General features: G+C 43.2%; 1 protein-coding gene across 2 annotated transcripts in view; it reads right to left on the bottom strand.

Moving 5' to 3' along the window:
* WDTC1 (WD and tetratricopeptide repeats 1) overlaps nucleotides 1-19,731 on the bottom strand; it is a 52,855-nt gene extending 33,124 nt beyond the window's left edge. For both annotated transcript variants that reach the window (XM_037501189.2, XM_037501191.2), the window contains exon 1: nucleotides 19,422-19,731. The gene's annotated coding sequence lies outside the window, so the exon portion shown is untranslated. The remainder of the gene's footprint in view (nucleotides 1-19,421) is intronic.
* Between the last annotated feature and the right edge of the window lie 712 nt (nucleotides 19,732-20,443).

The following is a 20,443-nucleotide window of genomic DNA, read 5'->3' as shown; positions in this document are numbered from 1 at the left end:
TGCCTTTGATTAATGGCGTGCTCGATGATGCTGAAAATGGTAGTGATAAAAACCTCTGAAATGGGTAAAGAGGATGGGGTGGGTAAGAGAGATAATGACTCACAGTCACAGGTATCAGAGCAAACACTGAAGGAGTCATATATGCTTCATCAGAAAAATGGGGAGTTGAATATGAGTATGAAGGAAGATAGAAGCATATCTGGAAGTTAAGAACAAAGCAAAAGGCCAGAAAGATGTTATTTCACTTGGTCAGTATGCATCTGTGGCAATCAGTCGGAAACTTAATTGTTCTTCAAATCTCTGACCCTAGCTTTGCTCTCCCAAAAACCTAATCAGTGATCACAAACATTCAACCCAACAGAGTCACAGAATCAAAGAGTGGAAAGGAAATGTAATGAGGATCATGTCCAAGATCCAACTGGATAAAGAAATCCCTCTTCAATATCTTAATAGGTAGGCTTTGAGTCTCACAACTTCTTGAAGCAACCCATTCCTTTGTTATATAACTTGGATCTCTAGAAAGATTTAGTAATCTCATTTCTAATCTCATTATCACAGATTTTGCAAAGGCAAAAAAATTAAAACCACCCAGGTTTCCAATGATAGAGGAATAGCTAAAATAATGGACAACCATATAATATCATATAGATATTAGAAATGCTACTTACACAGGAAAAAATGTTAATATCATATCAAATGTTTATGATAATGTGTTGCTTTTTCAGCAAACACTATTAGTACAGCTATATTTAAAAAAGGAAATATAAAAAATTAATAATGCGCTCCTTGGATAACAGTTTGGGTTTTTTTTGACTTTGTGATGTTTTCAATAAAAGTACATTAAATCTGCAATCAGGAGAAAATCACTTATGGGGAAAAAAATAAACAAGTTAGTTTTAAAAGAAAATTCTGCCTCCTATTGGTGTTGGTTCTACCTCTGGAGCCACACAGAAGGGCTAATCTCTCTTCCCCATGATGGGCCTCTGTGCTGTGATGGTGGCTGTCAGAATCCACAGGATGCCTCCCTGTCAACCCTTCAAAGCCGCACCTGGATCTCCTGGCCTTGGCTTTCCATCAGCTGGTCTCCTGCAGATTCCAAGCACACCCTCCTGAAATCACACCTGATCTGTGAGCAGAAGCCTTCCTTTTCTTTGGCATTTAACCACAAAAGGAAACGCTCTACATAACACTATGTTAATGCAGATTTTTTAATGTTGTTATTTATTTATTAAAGATGTGTTTATTTATTCAAGAATGGGGTTATAGGCCAGAGGCACAGAAGTGGGGAACAGAACAGGTGGATTGACTGAAATACACTGCTGAAGGGAGCAGTGGGCGATACAGGAGAGGTCTGCCGCACCATGTGGGTATCTCCCTGGCCGGCTGGGATCGAACCCACGCTGCAGAGGCTGCAGATAGCTTCACAGCACTGTGCTCAACCCGCTGCACCACCTGGGAGGCCCCAAATACAGATTTTTTTTTTCTTTAGTGCCAAGCACACAGTAGGACGATAAAGAACATGCTGTCTGATTAGATGTTCTCATTTGGTCTGAGTTCTTTGGGGCTTATGCCTCCACATATTTGGGGAGCATAATATTTTAAAAGGGCAAGAATCTACCCTTACAATGTAGAAGCTATCTAGCATTGCATCTGAGTAAGCACAAAACCCTGTAAGCACCATGAACACTCATAAATACCAGTTAAAAACAATTCCGTGGTGGCTTTTTCAGAGGCCTTTGACCATTAAGTAAAAAATATGAAAGTGAATAAATTGACACAAGCTAAACACTGGTCTGCAAATGTGTCTACAGCTATGCCTTGGGGCATAATGGTCAGAGGCAAAACAAAAGTAATTTCTTCCACTGAGGGGAAGGAGGGGGCAGGAGAGAGAGGATGATAGGGTGGTGGCACTGGAGAGTCGGTGGAGGGGAGTGAGGCAGATGTACATATGTAGGTGTGAGGCTGTGTTCCCAAAATGAGTTCTATCAACTAGTTATTAGTTATGTAAACTAATAAAACCTGGGGGGAAATGACGGTATTCTGACAGTTAAAAAAAAAATTCTCCCACAATCACAATACGGGGTGAAGCTTATTGTAATGGAAAGACTACCAAAGCCAATGAGTACATCTTGTCTTAACTAAGACCAGTTATGTTACCTTCCCATCTCTTCATCTCTCCAAGTGTGTACCCACTCCTGGGATCCACATACTTGGAATGTGCCCATTCCATGTACCCATTCCTGGGATTCCTGGGAAGTGCTGGGCCAAACACAGAAAGGATCACATAGGCATCACCAGAAAAAGGCTCATTTTTTACTAGTGCCCTTTTCCCTGGAGGACTGCTGGGAGAGCCAAATGAAATAATCTAAGTAAAAAGGGTTTTTCTTTACCATATTTTGAAAAGAAGATAAATTTATCTTTAACATGTTGACAAATACTATACACTTCTTATGTACTAGGAATTGTATGAGGTGCTTTGTATTTATTCATTCAACAAAGGAGCACAAGAAGTTTCTACTATACACCAGGTATTATTCCAGGTCCAGAGGTACAGCAGTCAACGAAACAGGCAAGTTCTTTCCTCTCACAGTACTTACATTCTAGCAGGAAGGGATAGATAATACACACCAATACAAATAAGAATATATCCAGTAGTAAAAAACAGATTTTAAAAAAAAGCTGCTATGAAAGTGAGCGATGACCAATGTTAAACTTGAGGTCTAGAAGTGGACATTTATACTTTGCTGATTGTTTCTATATTATGTTAATTCCCCACCTAATGAGTCTGGCAGAAAGCAGTGTGCCTTCCCACTAGGAAGTGAGTGGCAGAGACTCAGCCTCTTATCTGAGGCCACCTTGCAGCGACAGGGTATGCATATGGCCCAGGCTATGCCAACCATCCCAGAACTTAACTGGGATTTGGTGTCAAAATATCCGAGGACATAGAGAGTCTATGCTGGCAGCAAGGGGTGGCTACAGAAGTCATTAAGGTGCAGAGCAGCAGATGATAGTTGTGGGAGTTGTAAAAGTAGCAGCAGTGTCCTCACGGACTAATTCTGTGAATGACTTTGGCTGTGGGTCCTGGCTGCTACCCAGATTCCCTTATTCCAGCCCATTCTTTAAGTTTGATTTCGTGGCCTTCCCTAATACTTCGTGAGTTTCTCTAACATCCCTTCAGTAATCAGCCAGAGTTGCTTTTTTTTTGGTTTGCTTTAAGATCTATTTATTATTTATTTATGCATACAAGAACTGGGGTGAAGGCCAGAGATACAGGGGGACAGACAATTCACCAGAGACAGAGGGGGGAGCAGAACAGGCAGATCTACTGAAATACACTGCTGAGGGGAGCAGCAGGCGACACAGGAGAAGTCTGCTGCAGTGACTGGCGAGAGCATGATAGTGCTGAGACTTTAACTCCTGTACCACCAGGGAGGCCCCAGACTTGCTTTCTGTTGCTTATAAATACAAATCTTGTCTGAAAAGATGACATTTAGGCTAAAATATGAAGGACAAGCAGTTACAACAAGCTAGGGAAGGACCCTTCCGAGGTGAGACAACTTATACCAAGGCTGTAAAAGAGGGCTGGTTTAAAACACTTGTATGCTATTACTATCATCGTTTTACAGATGAGGAAACATTCTTTTTCACAACGTCATGCAGCTAATAAACTGGAACTAGAGCAGGGACTCAAACCCAGAGTTGTATGTACACTTTTAACCTGTGGCAAATAATTCCTGGAGTAATGATCACAATGAGAACTCACCAAAAGAGCCAAGTAAATTGTTGCTACTCATTCATAAATTTCCTGAAAATATTAACTGAATACCAAGTATCAAGCATTGTGCTAGACCTGGGGGAATGCTGAGATGAAAGACATAGCACCCCACTAAGAGGACACGGAATCAGAGGCAAGGTTTGGCTTTAGCTAAGATTGATATGTAGCATGGAGATAGGAAAAGGAACACGAGGGGCAAAAAGCTAAGAAACCGAACAAGCAAAAAAACAAAACAAAAACAAAAACAAAAAACCCCAATTCTGGGCCTTCCTGGTGACTCAAGGGGTTAAGATGCAACCTCTGAGCTATCAGCAGCTACTGCAGCACGAGTTCAATCCCCAGCCAGGGAGCTGCCCACATGGCACAGCAGACCTCTTCTGACTCACCCGCTACTGCCCTCAGGAGTATATTTCAGTCAGTCTGCCTCTTCTGTTCCCAGCTCTGTCTCTGGTAAATCCTTTCACCCCCGACGTCTCTGGCCTGTACCCCAGTTCTTGTATGCATAAATAAAATAAATCCTAAAAAAAAACAACCCAACTCAGTTAAATGGAACCTGGGATTTAAAGCACTATCAGATGGGTAAGTAGAGGTCTGAAAAAATTAATTGTCAAATTTAATACAACCACTGCTTAGTTAGCACTTTGGTGAACATTTCTGTTTCCATCCTGAGAGAAGAAATGCTAGCACAATGGCACACAGCTCATTTTGGAGCATGGCACATCTACGCTCCTCTCAAGGAAACACACTCACTGCCTTTCCACAAACTTAGAGGGAGACGAGCCGTTAACTGGAATCACTTCTAAATAGCGATTATTTAAAAGGTTCATATCAGAAAGAAAATACCCTCAAATCCGCTAAGGGGCATAACTAGTTTCATACTTTACTCCAAAAGTCTCTCAAATATAAATAATCAGATCAATACATGGACAGTTATTTGATGATATTTAATCAAGGGTCAAGTTTTATTTATTTATTTTAAAGGTCTTGTCCTCAAGTTACAAGTTTCAGTTTTTTTTAAAGATTTATTTATTTATGCATACAAGAGCTGGGGTACAGCCAGAGGTGGGGGGGGGGTTTAGAGGATTCACCAGAGAGAGAGTGGGTAACAGAACAGGCAGATCTATTGAAATACACTGCTGAGTGGAGCAGCAGGCGAGACAGGAGAGGTCTGCTTTGTCATGTGGGTTGCTCTCTGGCCGGCCGGGGATTGAACTCATGCTGCAGAGGCTGCGGATTGCTTCACAATGCAGTGCTTAACCCCTTGCCCCACCAGGGAGGCCCTCAAGGGTCAAGTTTTAAAAGCATTATTTTAAGGAGGGCTCTGAAAGTCAACTTGTACTATAGGAAAGATTCAATGGAGATTTGAAGTTGACACGTTATCTACATATATGACATAAAATACATTTGTGTGTGTGCATAAAAACACTACTAAAGACTATATCAAGGGGATTTCTATGCAAATTATATAATGTTCAGTTCTTCCAAGAGACTAGAAGACTCAAAGAAGTGACTTCAAGGCCTCCCCGGTGGTCTAGGGGGTTGAGTCTCAACACTATCATTCTAAATTTTTTTTTTTTTTTTTTTTTTATAGAGGCATGTTTTTATTTATTTATTTGTTTGTTTGTTCGTTCGTTTTGTTTATACATGCACTGGGTACAGTCAGAAGCGCGGGAGGGTGAGAGAATTCACCAGAGCCAGAGCGGGGAGCAGAGCAGGCAGAAGGACCGAAGTACACTGCTGAGGGGAGCAGCGGGCGGCAGGAGAGGTCTGCGCGCCATGTGGGACCCTCCTCCTGTGGCCGGGGAGCAGCCGGGGATCGAACCGGCGCCGCAGAGGTCGCCGGCAGCTTTGCAACCCAGCGCTCAACCGCTGCGCCACCGGGGAGGCCCAACACTATCATTCTATAACCACAATGCTTGAGTGTGATCCCTGGCCAGGGAGCTACCAATATGGTGCAGCAGACCTCTCCTGTCTCACTTGTTGCTCCCCTCAGCAGTGTATTTCAGTATATCTGCCTGTTCTGCTCCTCACTCTGTCTCTGGTGAATCCTCTCACCCTCCCCCCAACCTCTGGCCTACACCCCAGTTTGTCTATGCAAAATTAAAAATTTAAAAGAAAAAGGGCCTTCCTGGTGGCACAGGGGTTAAGTCTCAGCACTATCAAGCTATCCACAGCCACTGCAGCACAAGTTCAATCCCCACCAGGGAGGTGACCCACATGGTGCAGCAGACCTCTCCTGTCTTACCCACTGCTCCCCTCAGCAGTGTATCTCAGTAGATCCACCTGTTCTGCTCCCCACTCTGTCTCTGATGAATCCTCTCACCCCCCTGCATCTCTGGCCTATACTCCAGTTCTTGTATGCATAAATAAATAAATCTTAAAAAAAATTAAAAGAAAAAAAGAAGTGACTTCAAGATAAAATTTTTAATGCATATTATGCCAGGTACTGTTCTAGACTGAAAACATGGCAAAGATGAAGACAAACATAGTTCTCAAGATCACACAATATAGCTGTCATTAATTGACTATCACTGGCACCAAGGCAACTGTAACCAGAGTTCTGCAGAGGGACTGGAGAGGACTAATTTAATCAAATGACCAAGATTAACAGTTAGGATGTAAATTCAGAAGGCACAACATAGAATAATCAATGAAATCTAGTGTACTACTTATACCTCTTAGAAGAAAGCACAAAAATGACAGTGGGGAAAACAAACTAGATGACAGAATAAGAAAGACAACTTGGAATCACTAATGAAAACTGAGAAATTTAATAGATCACAAGTGACTTTTTTTTTAAGATTTATTTATTTATTTATTTATACAAGCACTGGGAGCGGGGAGCAGAGCAGGCAGAGGGACCGAAGTACACTGCTGAAGGGAGCAGTGGGCAGCAGGAGAGGTCTGCGTGCCATGCGGTGGCCGAGGAGCAGCCGGGGATCGAACCGGCACCACAGAGGCCGTGGGCAGCTTCGCAACCCAGCGCTCAACCGCTGCGCCACCGGGGAGGCCCCACAAGTGACTTTTAATGTATCTTCTTCATCCTAATGTTAGCAGCTTATTGAATACACCCTTATTTTCACCCTTAAAGCTCTCATAACTTTGAGGGTTAATTTGTTTGCAGAACTTGAAAGCGCAATAAAAATTTTCTTGAGCTAGAGTACAAAGGTTTAAGAAAGGCATCTATTACAATTTAGGACACTGTAGGCCAGCTCTCGCTCATGCTCAAAGAAAAGGAGGAAGAAGGAAGTCTGTGTCTAGGAGCTGGGACTATGAAAAATATAAAAATACCTAAAGCACAGAGGAAAACATGACCTAATGTTATAAAGAAAACATGAGCTGCTATGCAGATGTTACACTTCCCAAAAGGTATTCTATTCTTGGAGCTCCAACATGTCTAGTATGTCACCATTCAGCCCACTCCTTCCACAAACTTTTAACTTAGGCTACTGGGAAATTTTCTTCCATGGTCATAGCTCTGCTATTCTAAAGGAAGCTAATAAGACAAAATTCAATTAACAGCTCAATTTGGGGGCATTAATATACTTCCTAATGCAAACAGTACCAGTAATATTATAACCTGAGGTTAACAAAACTTAGAACAAAGTACACCTGGCAAAGACTACTCATTTGGAACCAAGGACTGAATGGTAACATCCAAACAACTGTGAGGAACCACCCATTTCAGGCTTGCCTTAGTTCTTGTTTGGGCTCTGGGTAATGTAACAGAAAGACAAGAAGAGTTAAAATACTTAGGGACCTGGGTCTGAGTTCCAGCCCCCTTACTGTATCAATTAATACCATTTACTTAAACTTTCAATTTCCTGAGTTTCAATTTCTTCATTTGTAAAATGGGGATGTTAGCATTCTTCAGCGAGTTCTTGTAAAGAGCAAATGATTGAAATATACATGAAAGTAACAGGCTTATGCTCAACAGGTATTAGGCAAATCTGAATTCCACTGAGACCTGACAACTCTTGTTTTTGTTTTTTTAAAGATTTATTTATTTATGCATACAAGAGCTGGGGTATAGGCCAGAGGTACAGGGCAGGGTGGGGGGGGGGTTTGAGAGGATTCACCAGAGACAGAGTGGGGAGCAGAACAGGCAGATCTACTGAAATACACTGCTGAAAGGAGCAGCGGGCGCCAGGAGAGGTCTGCTGCACCATGTGGGTAGCTCCCTGGCCGGGGATCAAACTCATGCTGCAGTGACTGCTGATAGCTTCATAGTGCTTCATCTTAACCCTTTGTGCCACCAGGGAGGGCCCTGACAACTGTTGTTATCTATGCTCAGTGGCATGGATGCATGTCTCCCTTCTTCCCTTCCTCCCTTCCCCTTCCTACCAGAGAGACAAAGTTGATATTTGGAATTCCAGTGTAGGATGCGGGGCACAAAGACCAGGATGTCTTTATCACTTCTGCTAGCACTGAAGTACAAGGTTGGGAGGAAAAATACTTTGTTAAAAACAAAAGCACTTGATATAAAAATCTGTACTAGAACGTTTATAGCAGTATGATATAAAACTGAAGGGTGGAAAAAAACCCAAATGTCCATCAGCTGATGGGTAAACATTCCATGTAATGGAATGCTATTTGGGCATAAAAAGGAAGAAAGTACTGATACATGCTACAACATGGATGAACCTTGGAAACATTATGCTGGGTGAAAGATGCCCACATATTGTGTACTTCCATTTTCTATGAAATGTCCAGAATAGGCAAATTTATAGAAATAGAAAGCAAATGTATGGTTTCTTAGGACCAGAAATTGGGGATGGAGGGGTCATACCTAAAGGAGATATATATATATATATTATTTTTTACATCATTATTCATTTTTGTACAATGATTGCTTTCTCCTGTCAGGTGTAGTCCCCATAAAATTCCCATCACCAATTCCCCCGTGCACCATCACCTCTTCCCCCACCCCCCATTTTGATCCCTCTCCCTCCCCTGCAGAATGTCTCTGATTTATAGTTGCCTGTTAATTTTGTATTTTTTATTTATTATAATTATTTATTTCCTGATCCCTTATTTGGTTCCCCTATAATCCTCCTATAAGTGAAATCATCGATATTTTTCTTTTTCTTTCTGGCTTATTTCACTGAGCATAATCCTTTCCAGCTCCATCCATGCTGCTGAGAATGGCATGCGTTTATCGTTTTTGATCACTGAGTAATATCCCATTGTGTATATATACCACATCTTCTGGTCCAGTCATCTATTTTTGGGCATTTGGGTTGTTTACATATCATACCTATTGTAAATAGTGCTACAATAAACATACGGGTACGGGTATCCTTTTGAATTAATGTTTCTGTGTTCTTTAGGTAGATTCCTAGGAATGGAATTGCTGGGTCATATGGTAGCTCCATTTTTAGTAGTTTGAGGAACCTCCACAAGGCTTTCCATAGTGGTTGGGCCAGTTTGCGTTCCAACCATAAAGAATTTTTAATGGATTAAAACACACATTACATAAAAATAACCATTTAAATATAATTAAAATAGTATTTAATATATTTATAAAATTGTGCAACTACTACTTCTAGCTAGTTCTAACACATTTCTATCACTCCAAAAGAAAACCCTATACCCATTGTCAGTTCCTATTCCCTCTTCCACCCAGCACCTGGCAATTACCAACAAACTATCTGTATGTATGGATTTACCTATTCTAGATATTTCATATAATTAGAATCCTATAATATATGGCCTTTTGGGTCTGGTTTCTTTCACTCAGCATAAAGTTTTAAGGTTCATCCATGTTGTGACACATACCAGGATTTCATTTCTAACATGCCCATGTGCTTATCCATTCATTAGTTGGCTGCTGTGAATAGCACTGCCATGAACATTGACTACAAATACTTATTTAAGTACCTGTTTTCAGCTCTTTTGGGTAAGTACCTAGGAGTGGAAAGGCTTGGTCATATGGTAATTCTGTTTAACTTTTTAAGGACCTGCCAAACTGTTTTCCACAGCAGCTGCACCATTTTACAATTTCAGAAGCAATGTACAAGGGTTCCAGTATTTCCACATCACCAACACCTGCCTTTTTTCTCTTTTAAATTATAGCCATCCTAAGAGATATTGCCAAACAAATCAGAAGGAAAAAGATAAATATTGGATGGTTTCACGTATATCTGGAATACAGAGAAACAGAACAAAGGGTCAGGAAAAAGACAAAACTTGTAAGCTGACCAAAGGTCTGAGGCATACAGCAGGGAAGAGGGTGGCAGGCAGGTGAAAACAAGGGAGGGAAGAGCACAAGGGACTATGGTGATGGATCACCAGTTCTGTGGTGGTGGGAAAACCACAGGGACCACACTTGAGGGGAGAAACCAAATACTGTCCAAAAATTAACAATGATGTAAGAAATTAATTATAAAAATTAAAAAAATAAAATTATAGCCATCCTAATGGGTATGAAGTGGTATTTTACTGTGGTTCAGTGTTTCTGAACACAGTTTTATTTTTTTATTTTTATTTTTTATTTTATTTTATTTTTTAGTGTTTCTCTTTTTAGATGATGAATGTTCTGAAATTTACTGTGATAACTGTTGCACATATCTGTGACTATAGCAAAAAACCACTTTAGATATGTGAATTGCATATATGTGAATTATACACCAATAAAGTTATTACATGAAAAAAACAAAACAAAGGAACTACTGACACAGGCAACAATATGGATGAACCTCACAGATTCTGAGTAACAGAAGTCACATATAAAAAGTTACATACCATATGATTCCATTTATATGAAGTTCTAGAACAGGAAAAACTATGGTAAAAACAAAAAACCCAGACGTGTTACAGGGTGGTGGGGGAGGATGTGGAGACTGACAAAGTATACTTGAGAACTTTCTAAAATGATAGAAAGGTTCTATACATCGATGGGAATGTGGGTAAACATTATTTCCCTTCTTTAAGTGCTGTATCTGTCAAAAGTGCATTTTAATGTTTATAAATGTAACCTGAAAAAACAGAATAGGGAATGGAAAGCAGGGGAGATAAAGATGAAACAAGAATGGTAGAATGTTGACAGTTGTTGAAATAGGATGATGGGTACATAGGTGTTCATTATCTTATTCTGTTTATTTTGTACTTATTTAGAATTCTTCCTAGGAAAGTCCTTTTCCTAAGAAAGTTCTTCTTCTTAAGGAAGAACTTCTAAGAAAGTTCTTTCCTATTACAGTCATTCAAAACATGGAAGACAAATTAATGAAGTTAATGCCTGGAATGTATCAATCATTTACAGTTAAAAAATCAGGTTTAAAACATGTATACACACACACACATACACACACATACACATGCACAGAGCCAGCCTAGCCTTGAAGGGAAAAAAAATAAATCAAAAGTTTTACATATATTTAATACTGTAATAAGAAAGATGTTTATGAGAAATGTATGTCAGTTGTCATCTTTCTGGTAGGACAACTGGTGATACATTTTTCTTACTGTTCCTCTGTATTTTCTAAGTATCTATAAACATTTATTATTTTTATAACAATATAGAAATAACTATTAGAAACCAGCCTTGGACTGAAAGAAACTTGAGTTTGAATATGGCTCTACAACACACCAGGTTGTGTAATCTTGGGCAAAATTATTTACCCCCTTTACGTTGCTGGGTTTTGTTCTTTTTTTTTTTTTTAACTTGCACTGTAATAATATCTATCTCATGGGTTATATGGAAACATTAAATGAGATGATGCATTGTCAAGCAGTAGACTACCTGGCATGTGGTAAGTGCTTAAGAAACACTAGTTACTTTTCATGTGTTATATGGAGGTAATAATAGTAGATACCTCAATGAGGATTAGATAGGATACTTGGCACACTGTAAATACAAAGTTTGAGTGAAATCATTTGCCATAAGAAAAAAATGTTTAAGAAAAGCCTCCCCTCAAAAAGTTAAACACAGAGTTACAACACAACAAGAAAATTCAACTCCTGGGTAAATAAATACCCAAAAGAAATGAAAATCTATGTTCAAGCAAAAACTTAGAGTTCAACATTCTTAGCAGTCCAAAACTATAAACAGGGCCTCCCCGGTGGCGCAGCGGTTGAGCGCTGGGTTGCGAAGCTGCCCGCGGCCTCGGAAGCGCCGGTTCGATCCCCAGCTGCTCCCCGGCCACCGGAGGAGGGTCCCACATGGCGCGCAGACCTCTCCTGCCGCCCGCTGCTCCCCTCAGCAGTGTACTTTGGTCCTTCTGCCTGCTCTGCTCCCGGCTCTGGTGAATTCTCTCACCCTCCCGCACTTCTGACTGTACCCAGTGCATGTATAAACAAAAACAAACAAACAAACAAATAAATAAATAAATAAAACATGCCTCTATTTAAAAAAAAAAAAAAAAGACAAGTATCAAAACTATAAACAATTCACATATCCACCAATAGATAAATAAATGTCAATCAAAGGATAAAGTGTGGTATATCCATATACCAGAATGTTATTCAGTCTCTAAAAAAGAATCAAGAACTCATTCATGCTATAACATGGATGAAACTTGCAAACATTATGCTATATGAGAGAAGGCACAAAAGACCACACATTGTTTGAGGTCCATTGTTTGGAAATGTCCAAAACAGGAAAAGCTATAAGAGACAGAAATGAGATTAGTTGTTGCTTTAAGGTTGAAGGAGAATATGGGGTAGTTGGTGAGAGCCTAAAGGATACTGATTTCTTTTGCAAGGTGATGAAATTGTTCTGAAACTAGCTAATGGTGATGGCTGCACAACTTTGTGACTATTAAAAACTGAAGAACTGGGCCTCCCCGATGGCGCAGTGGGTTGAGTGCAGCGCTGTGAAGCCGTCCGCAGCCTCTGCAGAGCAGGTTTGATTCCCAGCCGGCCAGGGAGAATCCCACATGGCATAGCAGACCTCTTCTGTCTCGCCCACTGCTCCCCTCAGCAGTGTATTTCAGTCAGTTTGCCTGTTCTGTTCCCACTCTGTCTCTGGTGAATCCTCTCAGCCTCCCGCGCCTCTGGCCTATACCCCAGCTCTTGTATAAATAAGTGAAAAAAAAAAAAATCTTGGAAAAAAAAAAAAACCTGAAGAACTGTGTACATTAAAAGGATAGATTTTATGGTATGTGATTTATATCTCAATTATAAAGAAAAGGTCCCAAGCCCTTTCATCTTTTCTCTACCTCCAAATTACAATTTATGAAAAGAAAATTTACTTCTTACCTTTTCCTTTGTCTCCTACCTTAAACTGTAATCATGTAGATAGCTTCTTTTTGTTAAAAAACTGAAAACAGCCTGAGGGCCACCTATTCATCTAACTTGTGGATTGATCTCCACCGGTCTCCAAGGAGTGGTGTGGGCTCAGTGGGTGCCAATAAATACTTGCTGAATGAATAACAGCATGACTACATTGCATATACTTACAGTGTTTTATGACTATCAAAGTTTTTTTGTTCATGTTTTCAGTTTGAACGTCACAATGGTCTCGTGAGGAAGCTAGAAAACTACTATCGTCCCTATTTATCAAGGGAGAACAGAGCACAGTGCCGCATGGTACTGAGGAGGAAGTAGGCTCAGATCTAGCGACCTGTACTCCAGGCCAGGCTCTGCCTCTCACTGACTGTGTGACCCCAAGACATTTCTCTCTCTCAATCTACTCCCCATCTATAAAGTGAGAGGTACACCCTGAGATGAGCCATAAAACTCCTTCCAATGCCACTATTCATTGATTCTAAGGACACACCTCTGGACTTGCAGCCTCCCACTGCAGGGAACTGCCCTCAGTCCAGGTGACAACTGACCCCCTTTCAACATTCTGAATTATGCAAAGATGTATGCAAGGTTCCTTTTACTTTGTTTGTAGCAGTTTTCCTACTGGAACAATTCAATAAAAGAGAAAACAAATGTACTTCCAATGCATAAAGATTACTGGAATTAGTACAATATAATAAAAAGAGTTGGGCTGTAGAGTCTGACAGACTTAAGATTCAAATTCCAGTTCTGCCATCTACCCTCTATGTGACAGCATTTCAGAACATGAGTTTCCTAATCTGTAAAACAGGGATGATAAGGCCTACTTCATCATTAAAGAATGATGAGGAATGGAAAAGCAAGACTCTGAGTTTGGTAAATAATATTTATGGAACATTCTAAGTATTTTACAAATATCTGACAGACTCCTTTCAACAACCCTATGAAACAGATGATACTAGGCTCGCTTACGGATAAAGGAACTGAGGGGCAGGGAAGGTAATTTGCTCAAATTTGTAGTTATTAAATAGTCAAACCAGGACTCAGGATGCTAGCCACTAAGAAAGTTACTATCTTTTAATCAGACCATGTTCAAACCGTCTTGCCTAAAAGAATCTTTGTCTCTTACCTTCCCCGGATTTAAGTCAAGAATCAAAATCACCTTGACTTTGCTGGTCTCAAACAAATTTAAAGAATGCATTTCAGGGTCATGGACTAAGTAGGCACAAGAACAACATCTGAGAAAGGTAAGGATGGTAGGACAAATCTATCAGCAGAACATCTTTGGAAAGTTTTGGCCATCTTTGAGGCTCTTGGCTTAAGTAATATGGAGCTGAATGAAGATTTCTCTGTGGAAATGTTAGGGGGAAAGGCTGTCCTAAAGCTAATTCCATACAGGCTTTGTGGACTCCACCCCCACCCCAGGCCAAAGCCAAAGACACTGGGAACTCCAAATCCCATCACCACCCAAGGGAAGGTGGCTGGGACCTGAGGGTGGGGTTCAGCAGTCAGGTTGGTATAAAGCCAGACACGTGGGCTTTGGAGGGGTTCCCCCATTTTGGCTCTCCGCCAGCTAGCAGCTGTCTGGCCAGCTCTGAGAGTGACTTTGGGTTTCCAGGTCGGCGGATCGGGTAGGACGCATTAAGGACTTTATTTCCCTATTTTCTCCCCGAGTTGTACATTTTCCTTATTTCCTTTTCCCTTGTAAATAAACCTTTTATGAACCTTTTGTGTGTGCCTGTAGTGGAGTATTCATAAGTCCCTTTTAAGCGCGTGGGTGAGGACCCACAGCCAGGAACCCGTTCAATATCGGGCTGCCCTATAACAGCAATGCTTCACTTTTTGACGGTTATAGGTGGAAACTCACCTTGATTATCTCTATCTAAAAAGGTTTTATATTGCCATTTGAGTTTTGTGGAAAAAAAAATGTTCCTGTTATTTTCAGTGATTATGGCTAGTTCATATGCTTTTTCCTAGGCCTGCAATTACCTTAAGGTAGTAGAAGAGAACGGAAATAAAAAGAGGGGAGCATATTTTGATAACACTGTCCTCTCCCACTACATGTAAAAGAATCTGTAGCCTCGGATTTTGTCTTTAACTTGCATCTTTCCAAATCCTGTCATGATTCAAAGGCCAGTCTTTGAAGTTTCATCCTCTAACTTTACACGGGCAGAGAGAGCAAATGAAACTAAGCCAATCAATTTGGAATCACAGCCTTATAATTCAATTGCAGCTATACTACTACACCCAGATGTCTGACTCAAGGGAACAAGGTAAGCCATGGGCACCCAAACATTTAGGTGTTAACTGAGGAAGCTCCCTGACCAGAAATACCTGACTCCCTTTCTGAAAAAGGCTCACTAAAAGATTCAGGGGTAAGTAGTTTTATGTTCTCTGAAAATAGATGGGGGGGGGGCAAGGGGGGCATGACAAAATTTTACCAAGTCCTGATCCTAACCCTCTCTCTGGAGAGCCCCTGGATAGCTACCTGGATAAGGCCTGATCCTGTTCTGTCCCCACTCCCCAACTGGGGTTAATTCCTCCCCAGATGGCTATGGGGAGGATTAAGGATATTATTCTCTGCATCTAGCTCTCATAGTTTTAACAGTTGTGACCTTGTTCATCCTAAAATAAGACATTAAATATAAAAATGCAAACAGTGACCTTTATACTGACTCTTCAGTAGGGTGAGAATTTTCTTTTCACAGGCCTCTGACACTGCTTCCGATACTCCAACCTGTTGGCTGAATCCTCCTCTTAAGGTCTTAGTCACTAATGCCACAAAGCCCTTTAAGGAGTCAGCAGCTATTACTAATGATACAAAGAATGAACCCCAGAAGTCTCAGGGTTTCAACCGTACCTGAATTCACCCTGAAGAAGCCAAATGGTACCTCTCACCCCTACTCTGGGCTCTCAAGGGCAATCAGTGAGGTCTAGAGAAAAGCTTGTATTACATTATTTAGTCCTCATAAACCCACTATAAGGTAGGTGATATCATAAATCCCTTTTGCAGGCGAAGAAACTATAGCTTAAGGGTCTCCCTGGTGGCACAAGGGGTTAAGTCTCAGCACTACGAAGCTGTCAGTAGCCACTGCAGCAGGAGTTTGATCCCTGGCCAGGGAGCTGACCCACATGGCACTGCAGACCTCTCCTGTCTCCCCGCTGCTCCCCTCAGCAGTGTATTTCAGTAGATCCACCTGTTCTGCTCCCCACTCTGTCTCTGGTGAATCCTCTCACCTCCCGTACCTCTGGCCTACACCACAGCTCTTGTATGCATAAATAAATCTTTAAAAAATAAAAAAAGAAACTATAGCTGAGAGAGGACACACGCTTTACATAGGCCACACAGCCAAGAAGGAGGAGGCGAATTGTTCAAATTTCAGCCAAACTATTCTAGCTGTGAAACCACCAGCATATTTTTGAACTCTCTGGAGTCTCAGTTTCCCCATTTATAAAGTGGAATAATAATGTCTACTTCACGAGGGATTTCTGAGATGATATATCACTGGAAAAGTATGTAGCAAGTACCTGGTACAAAAAGTATTTAATACCTACTAGATTTTTACAGATCAAGGTAAGGAATTTAAATTTATTTTCACAGAATAAGACCTTAAAATACTAAAAGATCACTGAGTCCACTAAATTTTTCTACCATATTCTTGATAAGAAATGGCAAAGTGTCTGCGCAGAAACTCATTGAATACCTCCAATGATGGGTAACTCACTCCCTTACAACAAAAACAGTTTCGTTTTCAGAAAATCAAATTCTCTCCTATGAAGCCAAAGTCTACCCTCTTGGAGTTTCTGTCCTTTGATCCTAATGCTGTCTTCTAGAATCATACAGACAAAGTCAGTTCTCTTTCCACATGACAGTCCTTCAAGTATTTGAAGGTAGGTATTATGTTTCCTCAGGCTCTCGGCTTTGATCCTTTCAGCTCTTCCTCACATGCCACGGCCCTAAAGGCAGTTCAATATAGGACAAACAGATGGGTCTGAATTCTAATCCTTTCCCTTATTAGCTGTGTGACCGTAAGCAAGTTATATAACTTCTCTGAACTTATTTCTTCATCTGTATAATAGGAGAAATTATTTTCACCTCACAGGACAGTCATGAGAGTTCAATTAAGAAGAACACCATGTAGTACTGAAACCCAACATATACCAGGTCTTCAATAAATGTCAGTCACTTTTTAGGATGTATTCCAATTAGTCAGTATCTCTCAAAGTAAACTAGCCAGAATTAAATGTAATACCAAGGGACTGGTTTCTGATGACAACTGCCAGGGCTTGGGATTTTGAAGAGCTTTTACCTTAGATAGCTAAGAAGAAAGCACAGTCTAGGAGCTATGTGGGTCCATCCGCAATGGCAGTCCAAAGAAACAGTGGAGAATTTGAAATGGTAAGGATGAAAAAAGAAACAGGACAGTGACCACAAAGAAAAGGAAATAGCATCAGAATATATGTCTACCACTCCCTCTTTCAGACCCAGGACTGCACATATTGGCCACAAGCCCTAATTTAAAAAGAGAAGAAAAATAACAATAATTAAAGAACAAGTCATAGTTCTGGGTCTTCCCAGCTGTTGGCCCCTCAAGATCGACAGATGTTTGGCAGACAGTTATAAGATCTTTGGTTGCATCCTTCCACATCAACCATATCTGAAATCCAGGGGTGTGAAAATACCCTACACAGACTGTCCCATGAGTCAACACCGAGTTCTTTTCAGCTAGAAAAATTGCAACGTGACAACTCTGAAACTCAAAACTGGCAAATCATCAGTGTTAATACTATCCCCATAATCATTGCACACATTTTTTTTTTATCCTGAGTGAGCCAAAGGGAAGGAATCCCAGGTAGAAGTATAAATTATTGTTCAATTACTCTGCAGAGTTGACCCAAAGCAGTGCTTCTACAAATTGAGATGTGACTTGAACATAAGTGGCCCCAAACAGGTCAAAAGAGGGAAGGACAGCAGAGCCCAGAATTAAAGCAGCATAATCACAAGCGACGGCAGAAAAGGTTGTTTCCCACCTGCCCATAAAATACAACCTACAGTAAAGAAACCCATCGGTAGTCTTAGACTCAGCCCAAAAGAGCCCTAGTAGTTACTCCTTGGTCTGTGATAGAAGATGTAGTTAATATATTCAACATCCAAGATTCAGCTCAAACCCTTTAAAAAATAAGTGAATTACTAGGAAGAATAAGTCAGAACTCAAATCAGAAATAGCCTGAAGTAGTCCCTTCACCATAACATGTAGAGACTGGCCACTCAAGAGGGACTCTCAGGTACAGAAAAGCTAAGTATAGACAGACCACTGGACAGACCTGTCTTTGAGTCAGACAGTGTCCTCAGAAAAGTTTTCTTCTCAAAACTGTTTCAGGCTTTGTTAAAAGGAAACACTTCACTGCCACTAAAGCCTGATCATCCACCCCCATGGCTGGGAAGAATGGGGAAGCTACAGTCACCCTCACAGGCTTCTAAACTCACAAACGTGAGAGGAAAACTAAAGTTCCTTGACTACCACCTCAGGAAGTTAAAGAAAGTCACAGATGAAAAGAACTCTGGGGGAAATAGTCAAAGCAGGCAGTTAGTCACCAGTCCTAGCTCTCAACACCTCGTTTCCAGAGACCCTGGTAGGAAGTACATCTGCAGAGGAGAGCCAGAGGGCACCCAGCAAATTCAACCTAGCTGCAAGGGGGCGTCCCACTGCAGCTTTCAGTAACAAGAATTGGACCTTGTTGGCTCGCAGTCTCTCTGCTACTCCACACTTCCTATTTACCCTTTGAAGTGGGTACTGAATGGCCCGTGTCCAAGTAAAGGCCCTTTGTACGGGCGCTAAAGTCGCCTGTGGAAACACCTTGGCAGATTTCAGTTTGATGCCAGGATGGGGCACTGAAAACATCTGCGGCAGCCAGAAGCCTGGACACGGGCGCGCGCACACGCACTCACACTCACACACGCGGTGGGGGGGGGGGAGAAGGGGGGGGGGAGAGAGAGAGAGAGAGAGAACACGAGGGCTGAGGAGCGCGGAGCAGGTCAGCTCAGCCATGTCCTCCCGGCACTTCCACCTGCCCCTTCTTCCCGAGGCCCGCGCCAGATCAGGTGTCAAACAAAACTCCGCAAAAAAGTCCCGCGGTGGGACGCCTGCCACCTTCCCCTCCGCAGAGCCTCCCTGAACTCCCGCGCCTTCCCCTCGCGTCCCGGCCAGCCCTCCGCCCCCACGCGGCCCCGGCCCGCCCTGCCCTCCGCCCCGGCGCGGCCTGGCCCCCTCTCGGGACGGCCGGGGCCCCCGGCGGGCGGGTCCAGGTCCCCGGGCCGGCAGAGCCGGGGCCGGCTCCGCGCGGGCGGCCGGCGTGCCGGGCTGTGAGAGCCGGTGCCCGCCGGGGCGCCGCGGAGGGCAGGGGGCGGCGGCTACGGTACCTGTCAGGCCTCTTCCCGGGACCGGCGGCGGCGCAACTTCAGGAGCCCATGTCGGTCCAGGGGGCCCGGCCCCTCTCCCGGGAGGGGGGGCGCGGATCCCGGGGAGGGGGCTGGGGGCCCGGGCAGCTCTAGCCCCTTCCCATGCTCCCCGCCCGGCGCCTGACCGCGGCCGGACAGCGCCTCCGCCCGCCCCTGCGCACAGCCTCACACCCGCGCTCACACACACTCACACTCCCTCGCGCGCTCTCACACACGCACCCCCTCCCTCCTCCTCCTCTGTTTATCTCCTCCAGCTGTCTGGGGACCCAGGAGAAGCCCAGCACCGCGCCTGCGCCACGCAGTCTCCGCCCCCGCCCCGCGCCTCGCAGCCGGCGGCTACGCTGCGAAGACTGCGCCCCGCGGTTTCCAGAATGGCGAGTCGGGTCCCTCCACCCCCCGCGCCCGGTCAACGTCTGCTGCCGGCGGCGCCTACTAACCTGCTAGTGGGGGAGCCCGCAACGCCGCCGCCAATCAGCTTCGCCGCTCGCCCGACCGGCAGCCAGTGGGCGGGCGGGAAAGCAGGGCGAGGCCCTGGGGCATCCTGGGAATAGTAGTTTTTCTCTCTCGCAGCGCTCCGGCCGGGCGGGCTCACCCCGCCCAGTTGCCATTAGTTACCCGGACGCACCCCCGCACCCCACGTCCGCGTAAAATACTCCCTCACGTAGCTTGTCGGACGTCCCCACACTCCCCTATTGCCCCCTAGAGCCTGACAATCTCTGAAGAACCTTCTCAAGACTTCTCTCGGAGCCCCTGAATTGCCGGACCCCACGGGCTGGGGCTCCCGGGTCCCCGAGAATCTTACTCCTGGTTCCAGGGGGCTGCTAAAGAGGCACATTCCTTACTCTTGTTTCCTGGGCCTGAGAAGAAAATAAAAGGGAATCAGCCCTAGAGCGAGTGGCCTAGAGGGGAGCCAGCCTCACACACGCAGCCCCCAGGCTGATGGGAGAGACAGGGCTGTTCCCATCTCTGAGGAAGAGAAGCAG

This window comes from Talpa occidentalis, unplaced genomic scaffold (assembly GCF_014898055.3).
Source record: "Talpa occidentalis isolate TD23 unplaced genomic scaffold, MPIMG_talOcc4v2.1 talOcc4.9, whole genome shotgun sequence".
Lineage (NCBI taxonomy): Eukaryota > Metazoa > Chordata > Mammalia > Eulipotyphla > Talpidae > Talpa > Talpa occidentalis.
The sequence above is the reverse complement of the archived record's forward strand: the minus strand, read 5'-3'. Positions and strand labels throughout refer to the sequence as shown.